The sequence below is a fragment of the Anthonomus grandis genome, chromosome 10 (assembly GCF_022605725.1).
Source record: "Anthonomus grandis grandis chromosome 10, icAntGran1.3, whole genome shotgun sequence".
Classification (NCBI taxonomy): domain Eukaryota; kingdom Metazoa; phylum Arthropoda; class Insecta; order Coleoptera; family Curculionidae; genus Anthonomus; species Anthonomus grandis.
In genome coordinates this window covers 2,038,797-2,057,746 of record NC_065555.1, presented here as the reverse complement: position 1 = coordinate 2,057,746, position 18,950 = coordinate 2,038,797, and the positions used below count along the sequence as shown (strand labels likewise).

The 18,950-nt window shown below is 30.4% G+C and overlaps 1 protein-coding gene across 1 annotated transcript in view; it reads left to right on the top strand.

The window, feature by feature from the left end:
* The first annotated feature begins 7,249 nt into the window (after nucleotides 1–7,249).
* LOC126741472 (cholecystokinin receptor type A-like) overlaps nucleotides 7,250–18,950 on the top strand; it is a 116,099-nt gene continuing 104,398 nt past the window's right edge. The window contains exon 1 of the mRNA XM_050447886.1: nucleotides 7,250–7,388. The gene's annotated coding sequence lies outside the window, so the exon portion shown is untranslated. The remainder of the gene's footprint in view (nucleotides 7,389–18,950) is intronic.

The window sequence follows — 18,950 nt, the reverse complement described above, 5'->3', positions numbered from 1 at the left end:
TTTTATTATCAAAGTTTAGTTTATGTAAGAATTTTTATTATGTTACTTTAAATGCAAATAAAGAATTTCCTTAATTACTTACCTCAGTGTTATTGCCACCATTTCTTTTGGAGGTATACACATAATCTTGTCTTTGTAAGCTACAAGATAACTTTTCTAGTAAGTAGCCAAATGTAGCTGTGCTCATTCTAAAGTAGTTAAAAAACTTTTTATCATGTTCGCGCAATTTTTCAAACATTGTATAAAATGCTCCTTCTACATATTTTTGAAATAATATGGGATGGACCCAATATCGTCTTCGTCTGTTTTTTTGACACTTCTTTTTTCGCAAATACAGCAAATATAATAAAGACACAGCTTTTTTGTTTATATTAAATATTAAACTGTTCTGATACACTACACACACCGCACTGATCCCTGGCCTTTTATGAAAGACGGCGCGAAGTTTTACTATTTTATCGGTGTGTAAGAAAGCACTCATCGACACCGATAATATCGGTGTGTGTGAAACCGCGCTAAGATATAGCGGCGAAAAACGAAAATTTAACCATTTTCTATATGTCACCGTTTTATTTTTTCTAAATTACTGCCATTATTTCCATACAGTATTCCTTATTTCCTTCCTTATTATTTCCATTATTTCCTTACAGTAAAACTAGAACAAAAGATATGCCTATGACCCTGAGTGTGCAGAGGCTTTTAATGCATTTTAGATATGCGGTTTCCCTTTTTACCGTCAAGATTGTTGATATTAGAAAAAGTATTCGATATCGATATAATCAATGTCCTATCGGCAATGTTCTATCGAAGTGTATTTTTTTTTCCAAGAATTTATTTTTAAACACTAGTTCTTTCTATACAGGGTGATTCAAAATTGAGTACAAAGATTTCAAGGGCGTATTTACTAGCCAAAAATAGGAACTTTTTTTTATATAAACGTATGTCCCAACTTGCTTCGTTTTCTAAATACAGAGTGTAAAAGTTTTTTTAATAAAATCGGTTTTTTATCAATTATTCAAAATCCTTTCAGCCCATTTAAATAAAATTTGGTAGGCTTATTTGTCATCATAAAGGCCCTCCTTTGGTGGGAATAAAAAAATTGTTAATTCCAGTGGCGCTTCTTCAGAGGGCTAACTTTTTTGAGAGGTTTAGGAAATCTGCATGCAGATCCCCCAGGCATTGGTGTTCGGTCGCCTGGGGATTCAGAGGGCTACCTACTTAATACTTATAGGTAAAATTATGGTACGCCACCGCTTTTTTGACAATTTAATTTTTTTTTAGATTAAGCCGACAATAATGTAACTTTCTTGCCTCTAGAGCCTTACTCCTATCTATCTTTGTTTCCGGGAAAAAAATCAAAATCTGTGCCTGGCCCTATTAAAACAAATAATAAATTCGCATCGATTATTGAGATCCATGATTTAATTTTTTTTCAAAATTTAACTTAGCTTAAGTAACAGATACATACAAAAGCAGATTTTCATAATAAAAAAAAAACCGTTTACACTCTGTATCTAGAAAACGAAACAAGTTAGGACATACGTTTTTATGAAAAAAATTTCTTATTTTTGTCTGGTAAATAGGCCCTTGAAATCCTCGCACTCAATTCTGAATCACTCTGTATAGAGTCGAAAACTGCCTAATTTTAAAGGGGTTTCAGGCATCACCATAGTTAATTGGTTATAGCTTCCAGACTTTTGGAGCAAATCTTCGTTTTATTCCAGGCAACTGAAGCCATTTACCAGCTTTTATCGAGCCATTACATGGCAAAGATGATGAAATTTTCTCTGATTTATTTTGCGTCATGTTAAATATTTCTTTTTTAATAAGAAATCATGTTCATGTGACCCGCGCGCTCTGGAATTCCCAGAAGTCAAAAGGGTTCTATGCTTTGAGACACAATTTTCCCTATCAATTTCCTTAATTATTTTAATAAATACTCTTTTTTTTGCAATGCAATTATAAATTTATTATAACTCACACATTGAAAATAATACTCCGATTCTCCTCGGCTCGATTTATGATTCCATCAGTCGTAAAATGTCCAAGAATCTTACAAACAGTCCTTCGTGTCCTTTGTTGTCTCGATTTAATCATACACAAAGAAAAAAATGTTATTAAACTACCCCATGTTTTATTATATTATATTAGATCCCGTCTGGAGTTCGACTACCCCCGAAACACCGAAAGTCGTTAATTTAAGACTTTGAACGTGTACGGTCCAAAGAGCCGCAACTCTAATACACCTTCGTTAAACTCGCCGTTTTTCACGAATGAATTTTAACGAAGTTTGACATTATTCACAGTTTCCGAACGGGCAGGTACTTTGTTAAAATATTAATTAAGCAATTCGCTTCGCGTTAAAACACTCGGTTGGGTAGCTTAAATTAAGCAAAAAACCGTCTGGAATTTAAGCGAATTACTCCTGTCCAGAAGTTGGATCTTATATGGGGTTGGAACGGTGTTAATATAAGGTGTTTTTGAATTTTAAATTCCTTAAAAATTATCGCCTTACTGAAAAAGTAATTTGAGGTTAAACCAAGAAAATTATTCAATTAGTATGCTTAAGACAAAACAGGTAATAAAACTTTTTTTTGTTAAATTCTAAAAGTCTGTCCCTGACTGCTGATCTAGTGCGCATGGCAAGTTTGATTGGTTGAATCTCCAGCACCGGACTGACCTAAACACCTTTAAATGTTTAATATTTGAAACCACTTCAAATGTCTGGAATACATTCAAAAATGTCCATAAATTTATTAGAGAGGGAAACAATTTAAATCCCTTTCATCCCCCTATAAGGTTTCTAAAAATAGCGTTTAACTGATGGGACTGCCAAAGAAAGTTTCAGGTAAGCATTTGCATAAATTGTGGCAATTCATCGGCCTATAGAGAGGGTTTCATGAAATATTTTTCGGAAAGTTAGTGGAGATTTGCCTTACTAATTTTTTCTCCCAAGATAAATTGCCGTAGGTTTGCGATGATGAATATTCCTATTTATCGCCTCTGAAGTGCTTTTTTTGAGCACTTTTCCATGTTAGGAATTAGGATTAAATTGACCCCCTAAACAAATTATTACTTTTAACCCTTTAGAAATTCCACTTCTTAATACTATAATTCTCCTTTCTTTAGGTATTTCCATTTCATGGTCTTGCCATTACTATTCTTTTAGGATTTTATTTTACAATTCTCCAAGGATTCGAATGTATGGAAGATCCATTTACAATTTCAGATAGAATATATGAGGCGTCTCATAGCCAAACTCGTCTTATCCATGTTAAGTCGTTCTACGCAAATTCAGAAAAACCTCTACTAAAGTTATTTTTTGGGATACAATGACAAAAAATAAATAATAATATAAAATGAGTTTTTAGAAAACACTCACATCAATTTATTTAAATGTAGAATCTCCTTAATCGGCTAAAATAAATAAACTAAAATGGAGAAGACAAGTTTTGATTAGTCATTTTGGATTTGACAAGTTATGCTGCAAAAAAAAATAAAACAACGCCGAGTTTGAAAATTTTTACACGCATTCCTCAATTAATTTCATTATACAACGATTTCAGCATTTTTTGAAAAAAAATTAGTTTTTGAGAAATATTTTTTGTAACAAATTAATTTTTCCAGTGAAAGATCCAAAAAATTACTATAACTCAAAAACCACTCAAAATACGGTTTTGAAAATTTTAACACGCATTCCTCAATTAATTTCATTAGACAACTATTTCAGCGTTTTTTGAAGAAAAAATTAGTTTTTGAGAAATAATTTTTTTTTGTAAAAAATGAATTTTTCCAGTGAAAGATCCAAAAAATGACTATAACTCAAAAACCACTCAAAATACGGTTTTGAAAATTTGTACACGCATTCCTCAATTAATTTCATTAGACAACTATTTCAGCGTTTTTTGAAAAAAAAATTAGTTTTTGAGAAATAATTTTTTTTGTAAAAAATGAATTTTTCCAGTGAAAGATCCAAAAAATGACTATAACTCAAAAACCACTCAAAATACGGTTTTGAAAATTTTTACACGCATTCCTCAATTAATTTCATTAGACAACTATTTCAGCGTTTTTTGAAAAAAAAAATAGTTTTTGAGAAATAATTTTTTTTGTAAAAAATGAATTTTTCCAGTGAAAGATCCAAAAAATGACTATAACTCAAAAACCACTCAAAATACGGTTTTGAAAATTTGTACACGCATTCCTCAATTAATTTCATTAGACAACTATTTCAGCGTTTTTTGAAGAAAAAATTAGTTTTTGAGAAATAATTTTTTTTTGTAAAAAATGAATTTTTCCAGTGAAAGATCCAAAAAATGACTATAACTCAAAAACCACTCAAAATACGGTTTTGAAAATTTGTACACGCATTCCTCAATTAATTTCATTAGACAACTATTTCAGCGTTTTTTGAAAAAAAAATTAGTTTTTGAGAAATAATTTTTTTTGTAAAAAATGAATTTTTCCAGTGAAAGATCCAAAAAATGACTATAACTCAAAAACCACTCAAAATACGGTTTTGAAAATTTTTACACGCATTCCTCAATTAATTTCATTAGACAACTATTTCAGCGTTTTTTGAAAAAAAAAATAGTTTTTGAGAAATAATTTTTTTTGTAAAAAATGAATTTTTCCAGTGAAAGATCCAAAAAATGACTATAACTCAAAAACCACTCAAAATACGGTTTTGAAAATTTGTACACGCATTCCTCAATTAATTTCATTAGACAACTATTTCAGCGCTTTTTGAAAAAAAAATTTGTTTTTGAGAAATAATTTTTTTTTGTAAAAAATGAATTTTTCCAGTGAAAGATCCAAAAAATGACTATAACTCAAAAACCACTCAAAATACGGTTTTGAAAATTTGTACACGCATTCCTCAATTAATTTCATTAGACAACTATTTCAGCGTTTTTTGAAAAAAAAATTAGTTTTTGAGAAATAATTTTTTTTTGTAAAAAATGAATTTTTCCAGTGAAAGATCCAAAAAATGACTATAACTCAAAAACCACTCAAAATACGGTTTTGAAAATTTTTACACGCATTCCTCAATTAATTTCATTAGACAACTATTTCAGCGTTTTTTGAAAAAAAAAATAGTTTTTGAGAAATAATTTTTTTTGTAAAAAATGAATTTTTCCAGTGAAAGATCCAAAAAATGACTATAACTCAAAAACCACTCAAAATACGGTTTTGAAAATTTGTACACACATTCCTCAATTAATTTCATTAGACAACTATTTCAGCGTTTTTTGAAAAAAAAAATAGTTTTTGAGAAATAATTTTTTTTTGTAAAAAATGAATTTTTCCAGTGAAAGATCCAAAAAATGACTATAACTCAAAAACCACTCAAAATACGGTTTTGAAAATTTTTACATGCATTCCTCAATTAATTTCATTAGACAACTATTTCAGCGTTTTTTGAAAAAAATTAGTTTTTGTGAAATAATTTTTTTTTGTAAAAAATGAATTTTTCCAGTGAAAGATCCAAAAAATGACTATAACTCAAAAACCACTTAAAATACGGTTTTGAAAATTTGTACACACATTCCTCAATTAATTTCATTAGACAACTATTTCAGCGTTTTTTGAAAAAAAAATAGTTTTTGACAAATAATTTTTTTTGTGTAGAAAGTGAATGTTTCCATTTTATCAACTATCAATTACAACTCCAAGGTATTTTGTAGAAGAAGTGTCTTTAATACAGCAATTATATACTAAAATAGTACTATAATGAGGTCTATTTACATTAGTAACTGAAAAAGCTATGTATGTTGTATTAGCTTAGTTTAATGATATTTTGTATAGTATTTCTAGTCATTTTTTTCCTTGTGCCTGGAATGCCTGGAAACAGGAAGATATGAGTTCAGGCAATTGAGGGTATTTAATTAACCTTTTTTGGATACCTGCAAGCTGTACAAAAATGACCTCAAGTGCCTGGAAGAGCAAAATTATTTTCACTTTTCCAGGCAGTCATAGTGTAAGTATTTTATGAATAATTTGATTTCGGGAACAAAAATTACTTAAAAATGACCTGTTGAAAAATGAAGACCCGAAATACACGATTCATGACATTTCGGGTCTCTTATTGGCTAATAGCAATCACGTGGTCTCAACAGATCCGTAATTACGGATCAATGTGAGTTCAGCCTTAGGTGTGGCCTGCCCCTGCCCTCTGTACATAAAGGTAAATTAATTGTATTTTTTTTTAATTTAAGCTCTCATAAATAAAAATGAATTGAAAGAAATATTTTTACGTAAGGTTTTTTTTGTTTTGTTTGTTTTTTTTTAAGGATGTATCACTCAAAAGTGCCTTTTGAGAAACGTTCTCTATAATCGAGATGCACTCCTATTCTTCACTTACGTCTTACGCACATTTGTTGGCAAATAAATGTTTTGAATTTAATATTCAACTTTTTTAGATTACAGAAAATTAACAATGATTTGCTTATTTTTTATAATACACCCTTGCCCCCCCCCACCCACCCCGCACCTTTATCCAGTAAGAAATTCTACTGAAAAATCACTGTTTTTTATCCACAATATCCATTCTAATAGCACTGTTTTTGTATTAATTATTTATGAATATACCTATATATAATTAATTCAAATTTAAATAAACAAACTGTGTTATTAGATTGGTTATTAACGGCGAAGCTAACTCTTGTTCATGTGTATTATTTTGGATAACAATGATTTTTCAAAACAATTTTTTACTGGTAAGTCGTGCGGGGTGGGTGGGGGGGGCAAAGGTGTATTATAAAAAATAAAAAAATTATTGTCAATTTTCTGTAACCTGAAAAAGTTGGAAAGAAGAATTAATTTTCTTCTGTAAAGAATTATTTTTTGCAAAAAAACTATTTTTAATTAACACTACCCTTACCCCCCCACCCACCCTACACATTTATCCAGTAAGAAATTCTCCTGAAAAATCACTGTTTTTCATTTATAATATCCTAAATCTAATAGTACTGTTTTTGTATTAACTAATATTTTAATTTCAACAAACAAATAAACCGATCAAAATCTAACATAATAAAATTTTTATAACGGAAAACTTGAACAAAAACCGCCATTTTTCTCAATCAATCTTTCGTATCAGATTTGGCAGGAACCTTGACACCTCCGCTCGAGATTAGTTTTTGTGAAACTCTTGTCAAATATAATCGAGAGCCGCGCGCGATGAAAACTCAAATAGAAACTCGACAATATCGCGTCATTCCGCGCGGCGGTGTGGTTCCGAACGAAACTCCGCTGGGGAAACTTTATACGGGGAATGTTTCGGAAAGTTTCTTCTTGAGAGACGCGCGGGTAGGTGGTGCGTGTATTCGGGAACGTTAAGTGACTGTATTTTGGTTATTATAGTGGAGTTGATTCAATTTAGTCTGGTAAGTGGGGTTTGGAGTTTATTATAAGGGAGTTAAGAGATTTATTATTCAGTGGCTTTTTAAAGGCAGATTTATAGAAAAATGTATTGTCTTTTTATTATTTTAATATTTTAAGATTATATTGTTTTTTTTTCTTTGTAAGAAATTCTACTTTTATGAATATTTTTATATTTGTCCTTAAATTACATTAATACAATATATATATTTTTTGGAAATTTCGCGACATGCAAATTACGGAATTGTAATATTATAATAACTTACAATATAAATATAAGAATGAGATATAAATTAAAAGACACTTATTTATAAAATTTAAAAAGTTTTAACAGGAATTAAATTAGACAATAAAGTGAAATATAAAAAAAAACATGTTAGTTTTAATATATGTACTTTTAATAATCGTTTAAAGTAATTGAAATTATCACAGATTTTTATGTTACTATAGGTAATCTATTAAACCCTAGCGAACCTTTATAGCGCACGGAATTAAGTATTTGAACTGTGTTACACTTATAGATGTAAAATTACCGGTAATTTAAAAATCGGTAATATTGGTAATTTATTAAAAAAACACAGCTTTTTAACTAATACTAGTTTTTTTAATTCAAAACTGTAAAACCATTAGCAAACACAAAAAAAACGAATCAGAATGAACTACGTAATAGAGTGTATTATGGTAAATCATCCTCATCATCCCCAACCTCTTCATCTGATTCTTCTTTCTCCTTGGTCATCATTCAGTCAAGTCTATAATTTCGAAACCGAGATCTTCTTTTTCAATTTCTTTCTCAGAATCCTCAGTAGCTTTTTCTCTTCTTGAATGATCTTCGTTTAGTAAATTATAATTATCGGCAATATAGGTTAGTTTTCCGGCTCTTTCCACGGTAAACCTGTTTCTTCTTTGCCGATGAATAAATCCATAAGTACTAAAGGTTCTTTCGGTTGCTGCTGTTGACGATGGTAAATTTAAAATATCTACAGCCAATCTACTTATTTTAGAACTGGAGCAAATTCCTGCCCACCAAACATGCCCAAACATAGATTTTTCGCGGGAAATAACGAATTCCTTAGCAAAAAGATTACCACCTCTAATTTTGTACTGTGCAAGTGCTTCCATAATAAGACCTACTTCTGAAGAATATTTTGGATGACGCCTTGCAGTTTCATAGAAGAACTCCGTCGCAACTAAATTTTCAGCTTCAGTTAAATTGTTGCGTACGGCACGATCGTCTTTCGTCCAGTAAAGCCAATTAGAACTGGGCGAATAGCGAATAAATGAGAGTATATAGAGTGAAAAAAAAACCCCAATATTACCCACGTTACCGGTCTTGCAGTAATATTACGTAATATTACCAAAATTACCGGTAATGTCTTGGTAATATTACCCTTTACATCACTAGTTACACGTTACACTGATGTTTATACTTATATTATAATTATGCATATCACAAAACACATTTTTTTTTATAAGGAGATGATAAACTATAATTCAACGATCTGTTAATTGGAATCAGAAAATAGTTTGTAGATTTATTAGGAATATTATTTACAACATAAGTTTAGACATTTATATGTATATTGATTGATTTTTTTAACGTACCTCTAACTTAGTCCAAAAAATTATGATTTTTTTTATTTCTAAGCCAAAAAACAATTAATTTAACAAAGAAAAATTATTTGGTTTTCGTCAAAATTAATTATTGTCATTACACAAACAACACATAATATATTGGTCAAGGAATATTTATTAAACTGTAGAATATACGTATATCATAAACGATTCCGTTTACAAATAGGAAAAATTTTTGGCATATAAAAAAATTGACTGGGGATTTACATATCTGGATTTTAAATCGGTTACTACACCTCAAATATTTGATGAAATTCTTCTGAAAAATCACTGGTTTTTGTCCATATTATCTAATCTAATAACGCTATTTTTATCCTAAATATTTATATATAAAATTATATCAAATTTAAATAAACAGTGTTTTTAAATTAAATATTGAATATATATTTTCTGCAAAAACATTGTTTTCTATTAACACAACCCTTACCCCCCCCACCCACCCCATAGATTTTCCCAGTAAAAAATTCTTTAGAAAAATCATCGTTTTTCGTCCATAAAATCCAATCTAATAGCACAGTTTTTGTATTAAATATTTATTAATATACAAATATATAATTATATCAAAATTAAATAAACAAACTGTGTTATTAAATTAGATAATAATGACGAAGCCACCTGTTAGTCATAAGGAATATTTTGGAAAACAGTGATTTTTGAACACTATTTCTTACTGGTAAGTTGTGTGGGGTGGGTGGGGGGGGTAAGGGTAGCTTGAATGAAAAACGTTTTTTTTTTGCAGAAAATAATTACCTGAGAAAAATCGCTTTTTAAGAAAATTATAGATGATAAAGAATCTATACTATGAAGGTTCAATTTAGGAGTTATAAATAAGAATGCCAAATGCGCTTACACCATTGTATATTACTCTCTTCGATGATATCTGGTATATTAGTAGTTATTTAAAAACAGTGTTCTACATAATTGTCGTGCATACGTGTGCAATAGTATTGCATAAATATTTAACAATAATAATAATTCATTGTATAACAAATTAATATACAGTATGATACAAGAAAATAAATAACATATATCACTATTATATTATTGTACCACAATACTTTTCTCACATAATTTTAAGGTTTTTAGCCATTTACACTCGTACTTTGTTTTATTTTGGTAATTTATTTTATGACCCATGTTTTATTTATACTTTTTCTGTAAGTTTTATTTGTACATACTTTGTTTTATCATTCGTTTTTACCTTTATTTATGTAGCTGTAGTTTGTATGTATATTTATTTTATTTTTGTTTTACAATTTTAACTCGTATTTTGTTTTATTTTTGCTATTTTATTTTAGGCTTAAATTTCATTTAGATCTTTCCTGTATGTGAGACTTTTTGTGTTTTTGTATATGTATGCCACCCAGTCATTTAGCCTAATGAATAAAATTGCAGCAATTGTTTTTCCTTATAAAATCTAAGTATTTGCTTGAAAAGCAATGAATAAAACCTGAAGTAATTGCTTTTGCCTCCAGCAATTGCTGAAGAGGTGAGAAAATGATTCTAGTCAAAGCTTTTTCTTAAATATTAGAAGCAATTGCTATCGCTTGCTGAAAATGTTTAATTAAGGTAGGTCAACCGCAGCATCATTTGCTTGATAACAGGCTGTTAAAACTAAAATATACAGTGTACGTAAAAAATTGCAGAGATGATGATTTTAGAAAGTTATATCGATTTGACCGTGAAAATGTTGACTGTGTTAGCAAATTACTTCTTAAATAGTACTGGTGAAAGACGAGGAGCTGCATTATCACCTCAAACTAAGAAAAAAATATTTCTGAGAGTATTGGCAGATCCAGGCTTTCAAAATTCTGTAGGTGAAGAACTCGGTGTTCACCAAACCACTATCTGTAAGACATCACTTCGGTAGTGAATGCAGTTTTGGAGAAGGCCAATATCCTTATTAAATTTCCTAGAAGTGCTGAAGCTGTTGTGGAAGCCAAACGGTTGTGGTCAGAGAAATACCGTTTTCCCAATGCCATCGGAGTGATAGACTGCACACACGTTAGGATTCCAAAGTTTCAAGAATTCGGTGATGAATATATAGAGCGAAAAGGATCAGTATTAACGTGCAGGCGACTTGTAATGCAAAATAAATATTCACAAGTGTGGACTGCCAATGGCCAGGCTCTGTGCACGATAGCAGAATTTTAAAAAATTCTTACATATACAACATCCTTAAGAACAGCGCAGAAGAATGTGTACTATTAGGAGACAATGGCTACTCAATATCGCCTTGGGTTATGACTCCCTGGAGACAACCAAACAGCAGCAAAATTATAATAATGTTTTCTGTCGAGAACGTGTACGATATTTAAGGCATTTTAAAGCAAGATATCCTATCCTTCAGTACAAAATTAGAAATAAATTAGAAAAAACACCATCGATTATATTTGCCTGCGTTGTGCTTCATAATATCGCAAAACATCTGCATGATGAAGATTTCAATTGTATTGAAGAAATCAATTATGAAATTGACGCACAAACTAACGATATGCCAACAAATATAGTTCGTCAATTAGGACAGCCAAAAAGAGAATTAATAACTGAAATGCTCTTCAATAATCGTGTAAGTATCTATAATTGTAGTTCTCAAAAGCAAATTTTATAGATTTTATATGCAATGCCAGCGTAAAGTCACGCATATATTTATTAAAGCGTAAGGAAATATTTTTTAGAAAAACGCTTGAACACGTCAATTGATTTTCGTCAAAAAAGTTCATTATTTTTTTAATTTATGCGTATGTGTGTGTGTGTGGGGGGTGTGCATACTTTATGCCCTTACTGTATAAACATTAAAATAAAAGAAATTATGAAAATAAATTTGACACATTTTGAACTTAACATTTATTCTTACGATTTAATCCCAATTAAAATATAAATTCTAGTTGTAATATGTAAGGAATTGAACTAATTAATATGGATGAAGAAAAATAATATTGCTACAAATATAATAGTGTTCTCTAACTATAATTTGCGAAACACTTTGCCCCCTTCTGTAACAAGATTGCTTGGATTCAAGTGAGTCATCACTTCCAAGTTTCCTCTTAAGAATTTCTTCCTATTGCATACGACATAATTAGCTGCTCTAATAAAACCAATCGTTGCAGTTCAGCAGTCGAGTATAATGAGATTATACTTTTGCTAAAAAGCAATTACTTCAAGTAATTGCTAGATTTTTATTCATCAGGCCCATTGTTACATTTTCTTGTTTTTATTATATTTTGTACAAGCACACACTTTTTTCAATTTAATTGCATTTTTTAAGTTTTTAAATATGTATTATATTATCTATATCATGTATTACCTTTTGTAGCTGAAGCTAAATAAATATATTATTATTATTATTATTTTATTTTTGCCTTGCGGCAATCACACTCCCGTTTTACGGGGAACATTCACTTATCCCAGATATCTAAGATATCAAAAGGATTAAGCTCTGAGGGGACCCTTTCCAGGTTGTCGGGCCCTGGATGGTGTTCGGTCTTCTGTACCCATGAACTTTCTGACGACCCGTGCTGTCCCCAGTAGCACCCCTTTTTGCATGTTTTTGTAGTGGTGCTCACTTAGTCCCAGTTGTTTGAGGTTCTCTACAAGGGTTTTTGGTATAAGCCCAGTTGACGAGATTATTATCGGAATTGTTTGAACATGCTCCATCTCCCATTGCCGTCTGATTTGCCCTTCAAGATCTGGATATTTGATGATCTTTTCGTTGTTTTATTTTATTTTATTATTATTATTATTATTGTTATTACTATTATTATTATTATTATTATCAATAGGTTTTGAAAAACATTCAGTTTGGTTGTTTTATTAACTTTTCATTATAGTTTTTACATTAAACTATTGGTATACTTATCAACCGTATATGGTAGAATATACGTATATCATATCCAGTTCTATTAACACAAGGGATAAAATTTGGGCATTTAAAAAAATTGACAAAAAGATTTTATTTGTCAGTTTTATAATCAAGACCTTAAACGACTATTTTCATTCCTGTTGCATAATAAATTTTAAATATTTATGAGCCAAAATTAAAAGAACCTATATTTGAATAGGAATGTAAAAACATAAAAAAAATCAAAAAAAACCACTGAGAAAAATATTAATACAAAAAATAGACATGCACACACCCTCAATGAAAATAAATATGTAATAAAATGACCCCGATATCACAAATATGCCACTGTGTAGGATACGGTATACTTTTCATATACGTATATATTTTATATTGTAGTAATGGAGCTTCATACAGAAAGAAATCAATCAATCACATGCTTTATTGTCAAAAAATTACAAAATTTTGTAGCCAAAGCTAATAAAAAAAACATATAGGAACAAAATAAAACACACAAAATAAATACATGCAAAACTGTACAAAAACAATGTACCTGGTCAATATACATCATGATGTATAAAATGTCAATAAAAATAAACACAATAGTAAATAACAGTAAATTAATTAAATATAGAATGAAAATGCAATTTATTTATTAAAAAAAAAACTAATATATTTTCTATTTTAAGATATAAAAAGAGCCAGTGTATGTGTGATACCCAAAAAGTTATCCTAGAAAAAAATCCTCCACTGCGTACAAGGCTTTTTCCAGAAAGTACGCCTTCAAAGCATTATGAAATCGAGGAAAAGAATTAATTGATTTAATTTCCAAAGGCAAATGATTATGCATCTTTTTGGCTCTGTATAGAATAGAGCTTTTTACTAACTCGGACCGAGGGGTCTGCAGATCAAGATCATGCACTACGTTGCGAAGTGAATAATTGTGAGACAGGCCTCTCATTGGCATTTCTGACTTATGTTTGCGTACTAAGCAAATAGATTCCAATATGAATAAAGAAAGAAGAGTAAGTATCTTGTATTTTTTAAAGATTTCTTGACAGTGAGTTCTGCTATTAGAGATGAGCGATCCGGTGATTTATTAGGAACGGCGTGATTAACGACCGTGATTCGGCAATCACTGTTCTTTTAAACGGTGACCGTGATCACTGTATTTTTAATATTTACATTTAATGAATCGCCTGGTGGCGGGCCAACTGACCGGGCTGTGGTTAAAAGCTGTCAAAAATTCAAAATATCAGTCATCACTCATACGTCATACGCATTTAGCTTGAAGTCGTTCCATGACAATATACACTATTGGAACGGTAACAGGTATCTCGAAATCACGGGTCGACGTGATATGAATATTTCAGTCACCGCCGTTATTGCTGATTTACAAATCACCGATAGTGAAACATCGCTTATCTCTATCTGCTATTAAGTCCAAGCAGATACCAAACTGCTCTCTTTTGGAGTTTAAAGATGCGCTCAAATTGAGTCACACCGCATGTGCCCCAGAATAAAAGGGCGTAACGTAGATGTGACTCAAAAAGGGCATAATAAACTATTCTTGATGTTTGAAAAATTAATTCTCTGGAAACTGCCCTTCAGGCAAAACATGCTGAATTTTATATAAGGCATCAATATGCAAGTCCCATTTTAGGGAGTAGTCAACATTAAGCCAAGAACTTAACAGAATCAACGACGTCCAAACTGGTGTTGTTAAGTACAAAGGGTTTTATATAATAAGACTTTTTTAACGGTTTTTGAGGCATTTAGGCACAGAAGATTAGAATCGCACTACGATTTAATGGTAATTAAGTCATTAGAAATAGTAGCATGTAGTGCCCTAGCATCCGGATTGCTCCATGTCAAGCTAGTATCGTCAGCAAAAAGATAGATATTGCCACTGATTTTAAGATTGGCCATGTCATTTATAAAGATTAGAAACAAAATAGGGCCCAGGACTGAACCTTCAGGTACCCCACATTCTATTGGTTTGCAAGAAGACTTCGTTGTATCAACCTTTACAAGCTGATTTCTGTACCTGAGATACGATTTAAAACACTCAAGGGGCGTTCCTCTGAACCCATAGTGATTCAATTTGTCAATTAAGATGTTATGGTTTACACAATCAAAAGCCTTGGAGAAATCACAAAAAATAGTTGCTGTTGAATGATTATTATTTATACTGGTGTAAACACTATTAAAGAGAGAAAACATAGCATGCACCTGTTACTCAAGAATCCAAATTGGTGAGGAGTAAGAATTTTATATTTAAACAGAAACGATAAGAGCCTTTTTTAAACAATCGTTCAATGATCTTTGATAAAGTGTTTGTTGTTTATCTCCTCCCTTATGCAAAGGAATAATTATTGCAGTCTTGAGGCAGGTAGGAAAGACTCCATTTTAGAATGACTTGTTAATTAAGTTTGTTAGATGGATTAAGGTGCAATTTGGCAGATTGGAAAACATTTTGAGAGTGAGCCCACTGTGCCAGATGATGATTTGTTTTTTATTTCATTTATTGTAGTTTGAAGCTCTGTTGATACAATGGGGGTAAAAGAGAAGCTGTGCAAATTTTCATTTGGGAGATATGAACGTGGATCGTGAGAAGGTGTTATGGTAGCCATTAGATTTTTAGCTACATTAATAAAGTAGTGATTAAGGTCCTCAGGTGAAGTAGGGATAGTGCTAGATGAAGAAGTCTTATTTCTTAATTCATTTCCAATACACCATGTTTCTTTGGCAACATTACTTGATTCGATCATCCTTTTATTATAATAAATATAATTTGCAGCTTTTATAGTCTTATGGTACATTTTTCTATAAAGCTTGACATAGTTATGAAAAAATACGCTGTCTGTAAATTTTTTCAGGTGTGATAATGAGCGCATGTTTTTTGCAGAAACACGTAAGCCTTTAGTGATCCATGCCTTATGATGTTTAATTTTGATAGGTCTAAGAGGAAACGACTTATCTGCAATACTTGATAAAGACTTTATAAAACTAGAAAATTCACTATCTATATCGTCAGAAAGAAAATCCCAATCAGTCGTTTGGCATAAGTTATTGAATTGTAAGAAATTATTTTTGCCAAAAACACGGCCTAATTTACGTAACGTGTTTTTGCCTTTAGAATTTATGGAAAATTTAGTTAATGCAACTTCATGATCAGAAAATCCGGAATTAAAAACCAAAAAATCTAGAATTTTCTAGAAATCTAGAAAAAAATAGGAACTGCATTAACGTGTATGAAACAATAATTATATAAAATAAAAAAAACACAAAAATACAAATTCGCTCAAAACTAAACAAGGATTTAAAAAATAAAATTTATCCTAGAAAAATTGCAGTGGTGTACTGTTTTTTATTAAATAATTTTTACAATATAGGACGCCATTGGAAAAAATTCATTATTTTCTATGTACGTCGAAAAATGCCCCCTGATGCATAAAATACACCTGCAATTTAATTTTTTTTTTAATTTTTCATAAAAAAATCAAACTTTCAAATTTAAAAGAAAAAAAATATATTAATTAAAATCGAAAAATCCGGTTTGTTATTTAAATTTAACCAACAAAAATTTAATTTAACTTAACGTATATGTACTTTTAATTTCAAAAATATATGTTCCAAACATAAAATCGAATTTATTAAATATAATTTTTAAATTAAATCTTTTAATCCGATAAATTCCTTTATTATTAGATTAAAATCGAAAGGTCATTCGAAGCAGCCTTTTTAATTAAACAAAAAAAAAATTAATTAAAATGTGAAAAGAAAGAAAGTTCACTTTTATTACTTTTTTCCACAAAAGAATCGTGTTAATAAAAATAACTTTAACGGCAAAAAAACGTCGTTTTTTTTATTTCTTAACGCACATTTGGGCGCTTATTTTAGAAGCCAATTAAAATACAGGGTCCGGCAAAATAATCTCCCACATTTTGATTTTTAATAAAAACGCCAATGTAAATGCTATTTATATTTTATTTTTATTAACTAAAAATATATGGTATGCCATTTTGTTTTTATTAAGTTTTGAAAATTACAGAGTCCAAGTGGCGACCATTTCTTTCGACACACATTCGAAGCTGATTTCTGAAAGTTTCCATTACTCAAGCAGTAATTTGAGGCGATATTCCTGTAATTTCTTGGCGTATTGCTGCTTTCAATTCGTCAATGGTTCGGGGATGATGTTGAAAAACCTTCTCTTTCAGGTAGCCCCAAAAGAAAAAGTCGCATGGGGCAAGATCGGGTGAACGCGTAGGCCACACAACGTCTCCACGTAACGAGATTACGCGTCCTGGAAATATTTCCCTTAACAGGTCCATTGTCCTTCTTGCCGTATGAGCTGTAGCCCCATACATCCGGATGTTCAAGTTGCCTAAGTTTTGGTTCCAAAAAATTACGTAGCATGTCGACATATCGATCAGCAGTTACGGTAACCGTTACCTTCTTCAAAAAAATAGGGACCCCAAACACCAAAAGAACCAACAGCACACCAAACGGTAACACGTTGGTTGTGAAGTGGCCTTTCATGGAGCTGCCGCGGATTTTGTGGTGCCCAGTCAAAGCGAAAATTCTGCTGTGTTTGTAGATGTGGGAGATCATTTTGCCGGACCCTGTATTTTCATCATTTTTCCACACTAATATAAAAGCATTCCTGAGGATTCATTTAAAGGTAGAAACGTGACTCCGTGTTAAGAATTTCAATAGTTAGGACCATTTTAATTAAAGTATTCTTTACCGAATTTAAAAAAACCCGAGTGTCCTGGTAGAGTTATGGCCAACTTATACTTTATTTTATTTTTCATTTTTTCTTTATTGAATGTGTTTTTTTTTACAAAAGCTTATCAAAAAGTCATTGGGTTAGCGGCAATTTCGTTCACCAATTATTTGTACGAAGAGTCTAAAATAAAATAAGAAAAATTCATAGTTAATTGCTTTTTTAATATTGAATTAACTAAAAGCCATCAAATTAGGCAAAATAAAATTAGAGGCATTTGTTTATTTTTGAATTTTATTTTTGTTGTATATATTTAATTTATTTTTTAATTGTCACATTTTGTAAAAAAATTATGATGAATAAAATATAAAAAGTGCTAGCAGATAAAACCCATTTAAATTTCTAATAAAAAAAAAATATTTTAAAACGAAATATATTAATTAGTTACTTGAAGGTAAAGGAAATTAGTTCATGTAAGAATACAGTACCTATAATTTTAGTATATTTTTTATTCATTGTTAACGTAAAAAATAATACAAGGCTTTAGATTAATAAAATAACATACTACTTAACAATAAAGTCTAAAAAATTAATCGAGAGTAAAAAAAAGGACTTGTTGCAATAAAAAATAATATTTAAAAGATGACATATTATATAATTGTATTTACATTTAAATTGACTTTACATAAACGCTAAAAATCCCTAAATGAATATTCACGGTTCGCCGTGTCTATTGTTAACCTTCGCTCAAATTTCCATTTCCATTGTAAAATTCGAGACCGAAATGATCGATTTCGATCCTAAAGATTAAGTAACAAAAAACCATCTCCTTATAAAAGCGGCTTATTTGTCCTGACCCCGAACAAGAATCCCGCTTATAAATAATTCAATACCCGAAGGCAATAGGGCAGAATAAAAAGGCTTTAATAATACATAAAACTTACTAAAGAAATTGATAACATTTCTTAACAAAAAATTCCATATACGACATATTAAATTATATAAAAAGGTACAGGTGGATTCGGTTACGCCTTATTGCTACAATAATGGAGATCTCATAATTCAGCAAAGGGTCTACGCTTCGTAGCACAGTAGTGGCCTAATAATTTGATTTTAAATGGACCAGTTAGGTTTTCGGGTATCGGATTAATGGAAAAGTTACAAGGACAACATATATTCTCAGTAATGCCTTAGGAGCCATATTTTCTGAAGGTATAGTGTGGAAATTTAATATTTTTTTTTCAAATATAAAACCTCACTTTAGTTAGTAACGTTATTTTAAGTTGAAGAAATATTCTTATAAGTTGGATATAAATTATGGAAAACAGCCATTATATTTGACACATTTAATTGTCATCTAGA